Below are 15,610 nucleotides of genomic sequence, written 5' to 3' on the forward strand. Positions count from 1 at the left end.
TATTTATTTATTTATTTATTTATTTACTTTTTAGAAAAAGCCAGACACAGAAAGAGCAACTACCTCGCCATCATCCATGGAGCTTCCTTAGTGCCTTCCATGCTGCTCCCACGTGGCTCTAGGGCTCGAACCTGGGGCCTCACACCCAACAAGGTATGTGCTCTGCCAGGTGAGTTATGTCCTGGCCCTGTGTTGGCATGCTTTCTGTGTTTTTGTAAACAGACTCCCTTTCAAAAAGATAAAGAATTGGATTTTTAAAAGGAAAGCCTAAGTGGATCCAGAATCAATATCCCTTTCCACCGATAAGAGGTGATCATAAAAATAAACACAAAGGATGTGATAAACATCATGAGCCTGGGCCGTGTCTTCCAGGCTCTGTGCGCTCTTGCAGGAGGGGGAGCTGGGCAGTCCTGGGGAGGCATGAAAGCAGATGGCAGCCACCCCAGCCTTGCTCCCAGCATGGAAGGAGACAGAGCAAGAGCTATGACTCCCTGAGTCTAAGACCTCGCCTTGTGCACACAAAATCTCCTGTGGTCTAGGCACCCAGTCCACCTTCCTGGAAACACTGATCTCCTTCACCTATACCCCAAGCTTCCAGGCCTCTTTCTGGGCAGGGAGGTCTGGTAGAGAACCTTTAAGGGCCTCCTCTCCATGCATGTTAGAAACACCAATGAAATGTCCACTAGGCCTAAAACTGTAGTTTGGCCCTTCTGCAAAGTCAAGAAAGCTGTTTGGTGTGAGATGCTGCCACAGCTGTTCTTCTCCCTGAGCAAGGGTTAAAATGCAGAGCCTGGGTCCTGCTAGCCCACCTCTCCCTGGAACTAGGCTAGGGCTTGGGCAGAGTTCAGAGATGGCCTGGTGAGGTTTGTCATGTGGGCACACACACACACACGCACACATACACACATGGCCCCCCATGAGCCTCCATTTGCCTAGGGGACAGTGAACAAGAATTGCATTTAGTCACCGGTTGACTCCCCTTGACTTGGTTTGGTGCCTCTTCTAAATAGCAAGAGCCTGGCACCATCAGCACCTCGCACCGTCTTTATTAATGAAGCTCCTGGCGCCATGCGGAGAAGACACGGGCGGCATATGCAAACGTGCTAAGGAAATTATTTCTATCAGCTCCAGCTATTTGAAAGCAATTGAAAAGTTTCCATTTGAAGAAAAAAGTAATTTTCCTGATGTGAGTTTCGAGAGCTGTTTGTCTGCCCTCCTCACGCCGCCCCAGCCTCCCCCCGGCCTCCCCCTGGCTTGTGCTTTCCACATTTTGTTAAACCATAGCTAAGTGGCATCATGCTGCTAAAATATTGTGTCCCTTCTTAAAGTGATATCATTACCTAATAATTTTGAGAGCTTTGCTTTTTTTTTTTTTTCTTTGCCAGGAAGTGAGGTAGACTGAATGGCTTGGCAGTGTTTTGGCCTTGTGGAGATGGGGAATGGGGACGTTGGAGCATTGGAACTAAAAAAAAAAAACCACTAAAAGATGAGTTCCCAGAAGCCACATGTGAAATCCTATAGGAATTCTCCCCCATTCTGTATTTATAGAGAACTGGAAAAGACAGGCAGTACAGGTAAGCATGGCTCAAACCACACCTGACCCCAGAGAGAGGTGAATTTGCCCACTGGTGACCCCACAATTGCAAGGAACCTTGGACCAGACTTCAATAACTATCTTTTTTACATCAAAACTTGCCTTTTGCAGCTGCCCAGCAAATCACCAAATACTTAGGGACTTAGAACAATACCCACTTGCTGGCTCACAACTCTGTGGGGCCAGTGCCAGGCATGCTGGGGATGGGGGGGTTCTCTGCCCAAAGGCTCTGATGGTTAGTTAGTGACAGCTGGGTTGGCCCCTTGTCTGAAGCAAAATGCACTCATCCTCCAAGTTCCTTCTTACAGGCAGAAGGCAGCTATTCCTCAAGCTTGAAGAACTGCTGTCTGGCTTCTGAGCCAAAGCAGCTCCAAGTCTGCCGACCTCTTCTGTTTCCACCCCATGGACCTGGACAGACCAAGATTCCCCTGCTTCCTCTCTTCTTTTTGGCCTGCTAGAATGATCTAATAAATATAAGACAAATGGGTATGCAGAAAGATTAAATTTAACTACATTTGTATGGAGAATCTGCAGAGATGAGCACTCCAAAGGTAAGAACCCCAGTTCTGAAAGATAATCCCAGTCTTCACTCTTTGACAGAGCTAAGAATGTAGGAAAAGTTCCTCGCAATCCTACATGGTCTCAACCGGCCTCAACTTGAAATACCTCCTGTGCCAACATGATACGTCTGAGGAGGACTATTCTCAGGAAGGGAGAACCAGAGCATCACTGCAGCACAAGTGATGCTGAGGACTGAACTCAGGACCTCGTGCTTGCAAGTTCAGTGCTGTAGCAATGGTGCCACCTCTGAGCCTGTGGGAGTCTGTTCTGGACAGACTGGGAGACCTATGCTTCAAAGTCTTCACTGAATCTCTGGATTCCGCTTTAAAACTTTTTCTAACTTTATTTTATTTGCTAGGATAGAGTGGAATTAAGGGGAATGGGGGAGAGGGGGGAAGAGGGGAGAGACACCTGCAGATCTGCTTCACCACTAGTGAAATTTTTCCTCTGTAGGTGAGGACAGCAGGCTTGGACCCAGTCCTTAGCACATGATGATGTACGCATTCAACCAGGTGTGCCATCACCCAGCCCCTTCTGGCTTCCTCTTTTTCACCCAACTAGAGGAACACTCCAGTGGACTTGTGGCTCAGCCTCATCCAGACATAGCATCTTCCTGTCTTAAGTCAGCCCATGCTACATCACAGTCTACTCACAACACTGAAACCCACAGTGTTCACAACCCAAGCAGCAGGCTGGGTTCATACATGGAAGGGGTAGGGCATCCTGGTGAGCTCTGCTAGAATTCTCTCTCCTGCAAAAAGAGACACCTAATTATGCATGCTTCAGAACCAAGGAAACCTGGGTGACCTCTGTCCTAACCCTCTGAATTCTAGAAACTACCAAACACTTTCAGTGGTTTCAAGGCAGTCATAGATCTTTAATCTCTTTTTTAGACTCAACTGCTCAAAAGTTCACTGGGCTCTCACTCCCCACTGCCCAAGTAGAAAGTCAAATGGAGTTTGGCACACAAGGCTTAGGTGGGGTCACCTGTTCATTTTCCTGCCCCCAAATCACTCCCCATCTCGGTTTACTGCCCTCTGGCTCTCTGCTCCTGTTCATGTGCTCTCCTATCATGCCTGGGGGTTCAAGGAAGAGTCCATCTCCAGACCTGAGAATAAGCAGGAGGTGCTGATTTGGTCAGTTCAACACCTGTTCTCCTCTTAAGCTCAGTGCTTGATGACTGGCTGGTTACATGGCTGATGTTGACTCAAGGTAGATTAGCAAAAGTATCAGAAAGGAGTTTTTTTTCCCTTTTCCACTGAGGCTCTGAGCAACAAGGGTGATATGCCAGAAGCCTACAAACCAAGAAGGGGCCTAATGCTGAAGACAGCCCTGCGAGCAGAGGTAAGTGTCCCCTGACTACATTACCCGGGCATTTTGATTCTACTGAGCCTGAAGTTTAGCTACCCTTGGATAAATTAATTTCATTCTGACCACCCACCCATCATCCAGCCAGCCATCATCCATTCAACTATCCATTGTCCATTATCTATACTTCCACCCACTATCCATCCATCCAATCACCCATTATCCACCCATTCATCATACATTTATCCGTTCATCCACTTATTCATCCATCCATCCATTCATCCATCCAAGCATCCATTCTTGTTTCTTTTAAACTATTGGTTGTCAAGTTTCTGTTCCATGGAAACAAAAGACTAGCATGGAACTCCCATAGCCAGTCCATCCACCTTCATTCTACTCTTGCACGTTTAACCTCCATTTCTGTCCATTCTCCAGCCAGATTGAAATGCATGCTCTCCCCCTAGGCTTTCATAATCACCTGTGATACTCCCATTGCCTGGTGGGTCCATTCTACTCCTTCTTCTGCTCAGCTGGAGGGTACTCAGTTCAAATGACACCTTGTTCTGGGTGTCTTACCACTGACCACTCCCCTTATTGCGAGTTCATTTTACTTCCCTCTTGATTCTCAGACAACTTCATACCAAGCTCCCATCCAGTCCTAACCCCTCTGCCTATTCCTACTTTTGTTCACATCCCATTTCATTGCATGGTACAAAGTCAGTGGCTACTTATGTGTGGACAGTGTCTATGTGTATATCACTACTGTGTTTCCCTTTTTAGGACAAAAGAAACAGAAGTTCAGAGTCACAACAATCTAAAATTAAACCTATGAATCTAATCAAATCCATAGTCTTAGCCACTATAAAACTTTTCATTATCACATTCCCATTGGCACTATTATTAATCATAACAGTAAGAATAGCCAAGTATTATCACACTGGGTCTTTGCCCTAAAATGCAGTAAGAGAGAGTTGAGTTACTGGATTGTCAGGGATGTCATGATGTACTTTTTGCATAGAAAAATGTGGAAAAATACATGATGAGTTTTTTGACAACCCAATAGGTTACCTCCTTTAACCTTCAATTTTTTTTTTCTAAGACAAGTGCTACGGTAATACAGTCTTACAGGATAGGAAATAGAGTCCTGCAGTAGTTGAAGATTGCTCAAGGTTACATGGCTAGACTATGAACCCAGTTTCATTTCAGAGCCACAGCTCTTGACCATTACATATATAATTCTTAAAAACGAGAGTAAGATTGATTAACCAATAGGATATTACAACATGGGTATGAATTTGGCATTCCAAGGAGACCTGTGCATTCAACCTCAAAGATCCCAGGGCAGAGGGGCCTAAGATGAAGGTAGAAACATCCAGTAGGAAGCAGTGTTCCTTCCTTAGCCCCCTTCAAAAAAAGACAATTGACTACCCCTGGGCCCAAAACAATTCATGGGTCAAGATCTCCATTTTTCAACCACTCAAGCCAGCTGACCTGGACTGTGTGCTTAAAAATCATTTTCTCCTCTCAATATCTCTCTCTCTTTCTCTCTCTCTCTGTGTCTCTCTCTCTCTCTCTCCTCTCTCCTCCCTCCCTCCCTCTCCCCCTCTCTTCTCTCACACACACAATTGGAAAGGAGCTTTAAACATTTTGAAAGTGGCCTCAGGAACCAGCTCACAGCATGCTCTGCTTTGCCTCCCTTTGAGGCAGGCAAGCTCTGTTTTCAATTACAAACAGCTTGTTTGAACATGGGCTGTCACATAGGCTGTTCAAACAGGCTTTTGTAATTGAAAAGGAGGAAAAACAAAAGATTGCTAACCTTCCAAAGCCAGGGTGGGAAGGAACTGGTCAGACAACTGCGGAACCAAAATGGTGGTCCATAATACAGCAAGTGGGGCCAGCCAAGGATGCTCTGATTGGGCTGAGCCACACTAGAACAAGAGCAGAAAGCCTCATCTGATGTGTGCTGTGGTATAGAGTTTAGGGGCTGGAAGGGAAGTAAATGGAGGTGGAACAGCACAGTGAGTCCCTTCAGTGATGCCTAAGGGAACAGACCTTGCACAGGCTGAATCTAAAGCCACTAATGACAAGAGTAAGGAGACCACCCAAATGTCTTTAAATACCTTGGAATTCATGGAGAGGTTCAGACTTCTACATGGATATATCTATTCTAACTTTTAATACTTTCTTAACTCCCCTTTTAAGACAGGGCAAGTCCCATCCTTGTAGGAATCCAGCACATAAAAGAAATCATTCCATATCTCTGAGTTCTTCAGAGACTGTATAGATGATACCACAGGGACTGGACAGATTGAGATGAGGAAAGAGGGCCATGATCTTTATCTTTTATTATTATTATTATTCCCTTTTGTTGCCTTGTTGCTTTATTGTTGTAGTAATTGATGCCGTTGTTGTTGGATAGGACAGATAGAAATGGAGGGGGGGAGAAACAGAGAGGGGAAGAGAAAGATAGACACCTGCAGACCTGCTTTACCGCTTGTAAAGTCACTGCCCTGCAGGTGGGGAGCTGGGGACTTGAACCGGGATCCTTCTGCTTGTCCTTGTGCTTTGCACCACCTGCGCTTAACCTGCTGCGCTACTGCCCAACTCCACATGATGTTTATCTTATATTTTCTTGTATTTTAGATAGAGACAGAGAGAGAGTGAAAGAGACCACAACACCAACACTTCCTTCAGTGCAGTGGGGGCTGGCCTCAAACCTGGGTCATACACAAGGGAAAGCAGCGCACTCTCCAAGTGAGCTATTCTGCAGCCACTAGCTCCTATTTTATTCAGTATGCAGGAATGCAGCCAGGGCCTCATATAAGTGTGCCAATGAGCCTCCCGAGCTTGATTTGTTATCCCTTCTTTTGTTCTTCTTCTCCTTCCTCTTCCACTTGATTTGTTATCATTTCATTCTTTCTTCTTCTTTGTCTTCCTCTTCCTCCTCCCCCTCCTCCTCTTCTTCTTCCTTCTCCTTTTTCTCCTCCTCTTTGTCCTCCTCTTTCTTCTTTCTTCTCCTTCTTTTCCTCTTATAGAGAGAGGAGAAGAGGGGATATAAGGAGACAGACGAGAGGAGAGACATCACAGGAAAACTCCACCAGCTATTAAGCTCCTGCTGGTTCTGTCCACAGTGCCCCAGAACCTCACACACAGAAGGCATGAGTTCTCTCCCAGCACTAGTGACAATGTTTTGAGTGACAGATGTGTTGGTGGACAGTGGAGTCAGGTAGGCCCGGTCCTGCTGACATAGGTCATATGGCTAATTGGTCATATGACATAGGTCATATGGCTAATTCTGCACAGTGACACTGATTTGGAAAGTCTGTACCCCTGTCGTGTTTCCACCTTCCCCCTTGTACTAGGAAGACAGCAGAGCAACTCCAGAATTCCACAAGGGCTCACTTTCCTTCCTCCAGTTGCCAGCTAATTCTCAAGTGAGCAGAGCACCCCCGCCAAAGGGTCATGAAGGGCAGAAAGGTGCAGGCTTCTATGTACCTATGAACACCAAGGGGAGGAAAGGCAGGGGAGAGGGCGCCTGGCACCACCTCAGTAGGATATACATGGTAGATTGGCCAGGAAGGTCTCTGGGGTTCCCTAAGGGAAGGCCAGGAAAGTGTGACCCAGGCAGCCTGGGTCCCCTCTTCATGCCTGTGCAGGAGCCGGGACTGAGAGCTAGAAGGACTTTGGGATAAGACTTCAGCCCAGAGTGCATGCAGTGGGGTCCCTCCCAGCTTCCTTCTGAAGTCCCACAAACTCCCTTTTGAGACACACCTGAGCACCTCAGACTGACTTAGTGACTTGCAAGAGAGGAGGTTCAGGGAGGACGATCCCACCATCCCTCTCCCTTCTTGTTCATTTGGAGTTTATTATTTTTCTGATTTAAATTGTAAATTCCTCTTCCCTGGAATCCTTGCCTAAACTGTCCTATTACCAGGACATCAGCAGCTGTCTCCCCCTCTGGTTAGAGATTTCCTGATAGAGAGCTTGCCTCACTGCGCACAGAGTCAAATTATGGGCTGCCAGAGAGAACGGCTGGAGAGGTTAATGTGGAGGCTGTCCCCAGTCTCCAGTGATCCTCTGGGAAGAGGCGTGGGTGGGATACAGAACAGTGCTGGTCCATTCCAGCTCCCCTTTGAGCTCTGAGCCACCAGTGAGGAAGAGAAACCAGTCTCTTGCAGGCAGCTCAGCTCAGCTCAGCTCAGCTCAGCTCAGCTCAGCTCGGAGCCTGTCCAGGAGAGGAGGCAGCAGGCCCAAGTATGCCAAGCCCAGCGGTTGGTTGCCATCCTCCAAAGGCCTGAATATTTCACAATTCCTTTTGTGGCTGCACTCACATGCAGAATGGAGCACCATTGCCCCTGAATTCCAAATTTACTTTAAGTAATTAAACTCATTTATTTCCATCTGAATGCACTATGGAGTCAGAGGAGTTTATGGAAATCTGGAGGAGGATGAATAGATAAATAAATTATATGGTAGGAGAGTGGTTAGGGGATGCAGAGCAGGGTGATCTTCCAGGCAAAAGGGGTTGGGGGCTCTGTCCTGGGGGTCCCAGTGTGTGGGGATTGCTGGGAACTGAGTCAGGAAGAAACTTCCGGCATGTTGGTCTTGCACTGTCTGTCTTTGACTGGGACCCCTCCACCTGTCTCAGCCTATTCTGACTTTCCTATGTCCATTTTCTCACCCCTTTAAGAAAAGCCTGCTATTTTTAAATTTTTCTAATTATATTTACTTATTAGATAGAGACAGCCAGAAGTGGACAGGGATGGGGGAGAGAGAGAGAGAGAGGAAGAGAGACAGAGAGACACCAGCAGCCCTGCTTCAACACTCACAAAGATTGCCCCCTGCAGGTGGGGACCAGGGACTTGAACCCAGGTCCTTGAGCACTGTAACATGTGTGCTCAACCAGGTGAACCCTCCCCCCCGAAAAGCCTGCTATTATCAACAGTTCCAGCAATACTGAAAATCACTTTCATCTCAAGGCCCTTATTGTCCGAGAGCTTTATCTTCCCCTTCTTCCTCCCCTCCTTGGATGTTTACTTATTCAGTTATATTATTATTATTATTATTATTATTATTATTATTATTATTATTATTATTATTATTTGAAGAGCCAGCCTCACATGTGTGTCATTTCACCACTGCCACATGACCCTTTTTATCATCAGATGGAAAGACAAAGAGGGAGAGATGCCACACACCAGAGGCTCCAGGTCCATTTGCTGGTGCTGTATATATGGATGAACAAACAAGGGAGCCCTTTGGGGAGCATGGACTCTTAGGGTAACATCTGATCAGTTTCCCCAGAATCTGGGGATCAGGAGCCTGGCACAGCCTCACAGAGCAGGGAACAAGAGACATAGGATTTCACATGGCAATGCAGCCTACAGAGGCTGGCGGAACAAGGGTCAGAAGGAGAGAGGAGCAGAACCAGAGCTGACTTCACCACCCCCAGGAGGGTGGGGTGGATGGGGGTTCCATCACCTGTACCCAGACCCCCTGCAAGCACCCCAAGTTCATCCACCATGCACGGCATGATCCCAGAAGCAGGCTGCCCCGCTCAGCAAAGAGGATGCCATGCCCACTCTCCTCGATCAAGCCAGGAGTTGTGCTTTGCAGGACTTAAGCTCATCAAGAGGCAACCCTGGCAGCAGAGATAAGCGGCTTAGCAGGTTGTGCTGACCTGGTGCTTGGTCCCTGACCACCACTTGTGGGGCAGTGAGAAGGGAAGGCCTGCGTTCACTTTCCCTCCTGGAGATGGCCCTCAAAGAAAGTGGGTCCAAGACCAGGATGCAGTGGGGAAAGTAAGCCTTTCTGAGCCTCTGAAGAGAAATGGGGAGTATCCTCAGTGCCCCACCAAAAGGCCAGGCGGGGGCTGAGGAGATGGCCTAATGGTTCTGCAAAAGACTTTCATGTCTGAGATCCTGAGGGCCCAGGTTCAGTCCCCAGTACCTTCATTAGCCAGAGCTGAACAGTGCATCTCTCTCTCTCTCTCTCTCTCTCCCTCCCTCCCTCCCTCCCTCCCTCTCTCAAATAAACAGTAAATGACTAAAACGTATTTAAAGCCAAGATGGATGACAAATGACCTGATTTAAACAAGGGAAATGGCTGTGCACATGCCTCTCCACTATAGTTTCCCACTGCTTCTTCCCATGAGCAGAGAGCTGGGGAGGAGGAAAGGAGTGGAGGGCACATGCTTTGCAATGTGCATGTGGCCCTGGGCTCAAGCCCCAGCACCACATGGGAGAACCACAGATGATGGAGTTGTGCTGTGCTCTCTCTCTTCCCTGCCTATTTCTCCCTCCCTTTTGCTCTCTCAAAGAGATGCATGAAACAGGTGGCCCACTGAATGGTGGCACCATCCATACACAAGGTCCTTAGTTCATTCCCTGGTACATCACAAAAGGAGAAGGTAAAGGAAGAGAGGGAATAAAAATAAGAAGGGAAAGGAGAGAAAGTGAGCCCGGGAGGTAAAATTAAAGACAACAGCCACCCAAATGGCAGATAGGGGTGGGGAGGGGTCAGAAGGACCAGGACCACTGTGAATAGTCACCAAGGCAGCCATGACAATGAAGAACAAGTTGTCTGGGGCCAGGTGGTGGCGCACCTAGTTACAGTGTGTAAAGATGCAGGTTCAAGGCCCTGGTCCCCATCTGCAGGGGGAACCATTCACGAGTGGCAAAGCAGGGCTGCAGATGTCTCTTTGTCTCTCTCCTTCTCTAGTTCCTCCTCCCCTGTCAATTTTTCTCTGTCTCTATCCAATAATAAATAAATAGATACAACTTTTTAAAAAGAATAAGTTGTTCCCTTACAGGCATGGAATGCCCACAGGTCAGAGGGCAGGCTCACACACAGCATAGATTAGATGACACGGCCAGCCATTTCTATGTGACGTAGAACTTAAAATCCTCACTATCATCTTCAGGGATCTGCACAGTCTAATCTAATAAGGGCCTCTGAACAGGTATTTGGGGCAGCTTGGAAGGCTGGTGAGATGAGTAAGAGAGCTCCTGGCAGGACTGTCATGCACAGTCTACAGGGCAGTGCACTGAGCAGCTACCTGGGCGCACCATTCTTGGTGTGCTGTATGATTTGCCCATGAAGACAACTTGAGGAGTCCATGACAGTAAGATGCATTAGTAGTCTTCCAAAAGCTTTCCTGATCACCTGCTACAAGTAGACTTTTATTTCTTGCTCTCCAGCATATCACCCTAACTTAGTTCCTTTACAGCACTTAGGCAATTCAACATTATATTGCTCCTTCTAAAAACATTTATTTATGTTTGAGAGAGACCAGAGCACTGCTCAGCTGTAGCTTATGTTATGCTGAGGACTGAATCCAGGGCCTCAGGTAATGCAAGTCCTATGCTCAATTGCTGAACTATCCTTCTGGCCCCATCTACTTTTCATGGCCAGTCGTACCCCCCACACACACACACACAGTCAGATATGAGCTCTACGCAGGCCAGAGTCCCTCAGGCCTTTCACTCTCTCTTCTCACCCCAAGGACTCAGTAAGTACCCATTTGTTTGTTGAGCTCACTCGAGTACAAGCCCTGAAAGTGTTGGCCTCTGGAGGGCGCCAGACAGCTCAGGCAGTCCCCCTTGACTCTGTCCAAACTAAGCACATATAGGTTGGACACAGAAAGCTCACACCTAAGTGCAATGTTGCTCTTTCAGGCTCTCTGAACTCACAGAAGAAGCAATAAAGATGGCCCTTCTCCATTCTCAACCTGTAGATGCAGCAAGATGGCCGGTCAAGTGTGGTGTCCAGGCAGTCTCTGCAGGCCCCACTGACCCCCACCTCCTGTGCTCATGCCCTACATGAGGGCTGACTGCACATTCACATCGAACCATGAATCAGGGACACACAGCTAAGAACTCCCTTATTCCCAACCCACAGTGTTATAAGATAACAAGACCCCTAGTTTCATCTGCTCTATTCCTATCTTTGGGCTCCTGTTTATTAAACAATTTTTCCTGCATTATATCTCATAGCCTCTCAGCCACCAAGTTGCAGATGCTACCATGACACCATCCTGACCTCTCTGGGCAGATGGCCTCACCAATGACTCCTGAACCCCACCTCCCCAGAGCCCTGCCCCACTAGGGAAAGACAGAAACAGGCTGGGGGTGTGGATCCACCTGTAAACACCAATGTCCAGTGGAGAAGCAACCTCCCACCTTCTGCTCCCCATAATGATCCTGGGTCCATCCCAGAGGATACAGAACTCTGGTGGTAGGAATTGTATGGAGCTGTACCCCCGTTATCTTACTACCTTGCTAATCATTATTAAGTCATTAATATTTTTTTAAAAAAGATAACAAACTCATGTTTCAAGCCACCAGGCTTGGAGTCACTTATTACAGGGCAATAGAAGTAAACAGATAAGGGGACACTAAACCCTGTTAACTCAGGAAGAGGACAATGTCCTTATCATTCATTCTAAGGTTATTTCAGGACTGCAGCTGCCCTTTTTCTTGCCCTGGTTTCCTAAGTGGAAACAGTTTTGAAGACCCTAAGAGGCCTCAGTAGAGTTCAGCTGAGGGAGAAGACAGTGTCGTGGTGGTTCACAGAACTTGCCTGCAAGAGATTGCAGGTTCAATTCCCTGCCATCACCAATATCCAGGGTTGAGCTGGTTAAAACAAAACAATGGAGTGAAGCCTCCAGCTCTGAGTCAAGTGCACTTTGTGGCCTATGCTCCTTGTCACTGAGCACAGCTGGGTGGGAGGGAAGGAGTATCCATCTCACCCACTCAGAATCAGTGCAAAGACAGACAATCAGGTGCACAAGGGGCTTCTTGTAGTGCCCAGCATGTGGTAAGTGTAAACCCAGAGTTGAGTGCTATCTTCCCCTGACTGGGTGACTAACAAAGTCAGATGTAGAATCCATGTTTGGGACTTTGGCCAAACTGCCCAACCTTTTAGAACATTGCTTCTCTTGAGCAAGAACTGTATCACACACCTACACAGACTTGATCCACACCTCAGATAAGCTCAGCAGCAGTGCACAGGAGTTGCACACAGGAGATCCCAGGTCTGATTCCCTGGTGCTATTGAAAGCTAGAACTGGACAGTCCTGTGGTCGATAATCAAACCACACCTCACACCTGTGTGTGGCTTTCTACTGAGCAAGTCAGATCACTCTCATTCTGTCCTATGACACCTCCAGGAAGGTCATTTCTAGGCACAGAAGGAGAAGCTAAGACAGAACTCGTACTGTGACTTAGAGATGGAGAGGGACTTAGCTAAAGTCACTCTCTTGGCATTGACAAGAGTCTGAACTTAGACTTGGGTTTTATGTCCTTATGGATAGTGCCTTCCACAAGTGGTCTGATGCCTTTACGAAGCTGACTGTGGGCCAATCTTCCTGCCCCTCCATCTGAGACCAGAACTGGACAAGTTCCTGGTCGTCCCCTCTCCATCCCACTCCACCTCCACCCCCTGCCATGGACCCATCCTTTTGTTAGACTTTTTCCTCATTAGAACTTCACTTTCATTGCCAAGCCAACTCTCCTAATCTCATGTCAACTCTGCTGCCTCTAATTATTTCACTGTAATTATTTTTCCTTAACAAAGGAGATAAAACTAATCATAACATCTTTTTGTAAGCCTCCAAGAGTCATGCTTAAATTACTGCACTGATTTGAAAACCCCAGCAAGCAAATAGGAAATAATTATACTTTTATCTGGGTTGTGGCTGATGTCTTGCCAGATACCTACTTAGTCCTTATACAAAAACAAGAGGTCACCAACAAAAAAAAAAATGACTTTGTCATGAAAACCCTTCAACTCTTTATAACTCTTCCTCTTGCAAATTGGCTACATGGGGGCGGGAGAACTGGAGTGAGGTAGGAATTGCTGGAGAATCAGTCCCCAAACCTCACTGTTTCATGGGTAGACTCTGGATTTCTGATTGTGCAAATCGACCACCTGGTGAACCCCTCCCCACAACAGGTGGCACTGGGTACCTTTATCACGCACTTGCTGTAAGCTAAACTGTCCTGGGAAACCAGTGAGTCATGCCCCAGGAAGTCTCTGGAATAGCCGAGGAGCCCACTGCCAGCACGTCCATTGCACAGAGGACGACACAGGGGATCAGTAATGTAACCAAAGGCACCGAGGCAACGAAACACAGCAACTGGTGTGAAGCTCAAGTCTCACCCCAATGCTTCTTCTTTCCACTAATCTCTGTTCTGGCCACCACTCCTGTGGGGCAGTAAGGGTGGAGGAACTGGAGGACCCTTCTTTTACTATCACTGTCTTTACCTTTTCATGGTTTGCTTATTTATTTGGATGAAAGAGACCAGAGCACTGTTCAGTTCTGGCACATGTGCTGGAGCCAGGGATTGGACTTGGGATCTTTGGGGCTTCAGGCCCCTCCAGAGACTTCTGGTTCAAGCTTCCCCCTTCTCTCTCAGAAGATCTAAAGGGGATTAAGCACAGGGTGTGACAACTGTAGCCTTGAAGGTTCTAAATGCCTGCTTTGCTTGGGGAAGAAAATAAACACCCGATGCTGTGGAGCTGGAAAGTGGAGACTAGGCTGGTGCCCCAGGGAAGCCTTGCTTATCACAGCAGTGAGAGGGCTCCAGAGATAGGGGTGTGGTAAGCGATAAGGGGATGGAACGCCAACTCTTCAGATCTTCCCTAAGCATCCTTCGGAAGCCCTAGTCAGTGATAGAGCTGGTGTCAAGACAGAGGATGAAAGCACTTCTAGGGTGGAGCCTGAGGCCCAAGTCCAAGTGAGAGAAGGCCCCGGGGCACGGGCAGCTCTGGCAACATCTCCGTGGGCTGGAAGGTCTGCCTAAAGACAAGACCCCCTTCCTGCCAACAGTCAACCTGGTGGCAGAAAAGGCCTGGTACCTCTTCCCCAGCAGCAGATGCTGGGTGCAGGATCCAAGCACCAGGGAGCCGCTTCTCTGGGAGCTAATTGCAAGCCTGGGAGCTGAGACGGGGCAGGACTTGGCTTTCGAAACAGACTATCACCACCACCGCCGGCTGTGGGCTGTGAGAATGCCAGTGTTATCTCACCCACAGGGCAAGGCACCCAGGGTACCTGCTCCCATGTGCTGGGGAACACAGAACCTTCTGGGAGGATGGTGTTTGCCATTACTCCAGCCTACACTGCCCACAGGGGGCCTCATGTGGCTCTGATGAAAGCAATCCTCAGGCAGAGATATGCCTGCTGCAGCTGGGAGATTTGGTGGCTATGCTCCCCAAAGGTAGGGGCAGGGCCAGGGTGCTGAGGAGTCTGGAGAGTCCTCCCTGTCTTCAGGCCGTCCAGGCCTATAGTCTGCCTCCTTGCTCTCTCCCTTTCCTGTCAGGTCCCTCCCCTGATGGTGCTCAGGAAATTCTCATAGCGACACAATCAGGGCTTCCTGTACATCTTTCCTCCTGTCTAGACAGCAGAGGAATGGACCAAGAGACCTTCAGCTAGGTGCCCTGAGCTGCAAAGGGGGAGTTTTCCAGTCAACATGGAGTTGGCACCTCTTGGATATGGCCAGGTGGCAGGAGCCCTCTGCACGGGATGCTGCATGGCCCTTCTCTCAGAGAACAGCCAGTGGAACAGGAATGTCCAGGCATACACATGGCCCATCATCTTTTCAGTCATTTTCTATTCCATTTTCTACTGGTGGACAGAGGGGCCATGTCCCTACCAGGGGTCAGCCTGCTGCTCAAGGGGTGAGTGGGCAGTGTAAGTGGCCAGAGGCCACCTATGCTGACTTCCCAGCAGGCCAGACTCCTCCCCTCTCAGTCTGTCCTGAGCTCAACCTTCCTGCAGCTGAGCTGTCAGGCAGAGGAGCCTGCAGTGGGTGTGGGAGCAGATTCTCCTGAGAGTTACATTTTCAGGGGCTGGGGGTCAGGACCCCAATACCTGACCGGGGGAGAGGGTAGGAGAGTCACACACTGCGGCCCCTAGCAGGGACAGAGAATGGGCCAGTCACAGCCACCCCAAGCCCTCTCATGCGGCTTGTCCCAATGTTTCTCTTTCGGCACAGAATTTTAGCTGGGGTTGGGGGGAGGGAGGGAGGAGTTCCCCATGTCTCCTGCCTTTAGGACACGCGGGTGCAGAGTACACACATCCATCTGCCCAGAGACAAAATGGGCACCATGAGTACCCCTCCCCACGCCCAAGAGAAGCCTCTGCTA

At 48.4% G+C, this 15,610-nt stretch overlaps 1 protein-coding gene across 9 annotated transcripts in view; it reads right to left on the minus strand.

Moving 5' to 3' along the window:
- Positions 1–15,610, minus strand: part of RBFOX1 (RNA binding fox-1 homolog 1) — a 1,765,566-nt gene that overhangs the window by 1,303,540 nt on the left and 446,416 nt on the right. The window lies entirely within an intron of this gene.

Source organism: Erinaceus europaeus, chromosome 15 (genome assembly GCF_950295315.1).
Source record: "Erinaceus europaeus chromosome 15, mEriEur2.1, whole genome shotgun sequence".
Classification (NCBI taxonomy): domain Eukaryota; kingdom Metazoa; phylum Chordata; class Mammalia; order Eulipotyphla; family Erinaceidae; genus Erinaceus; species Erinaceus europaeus.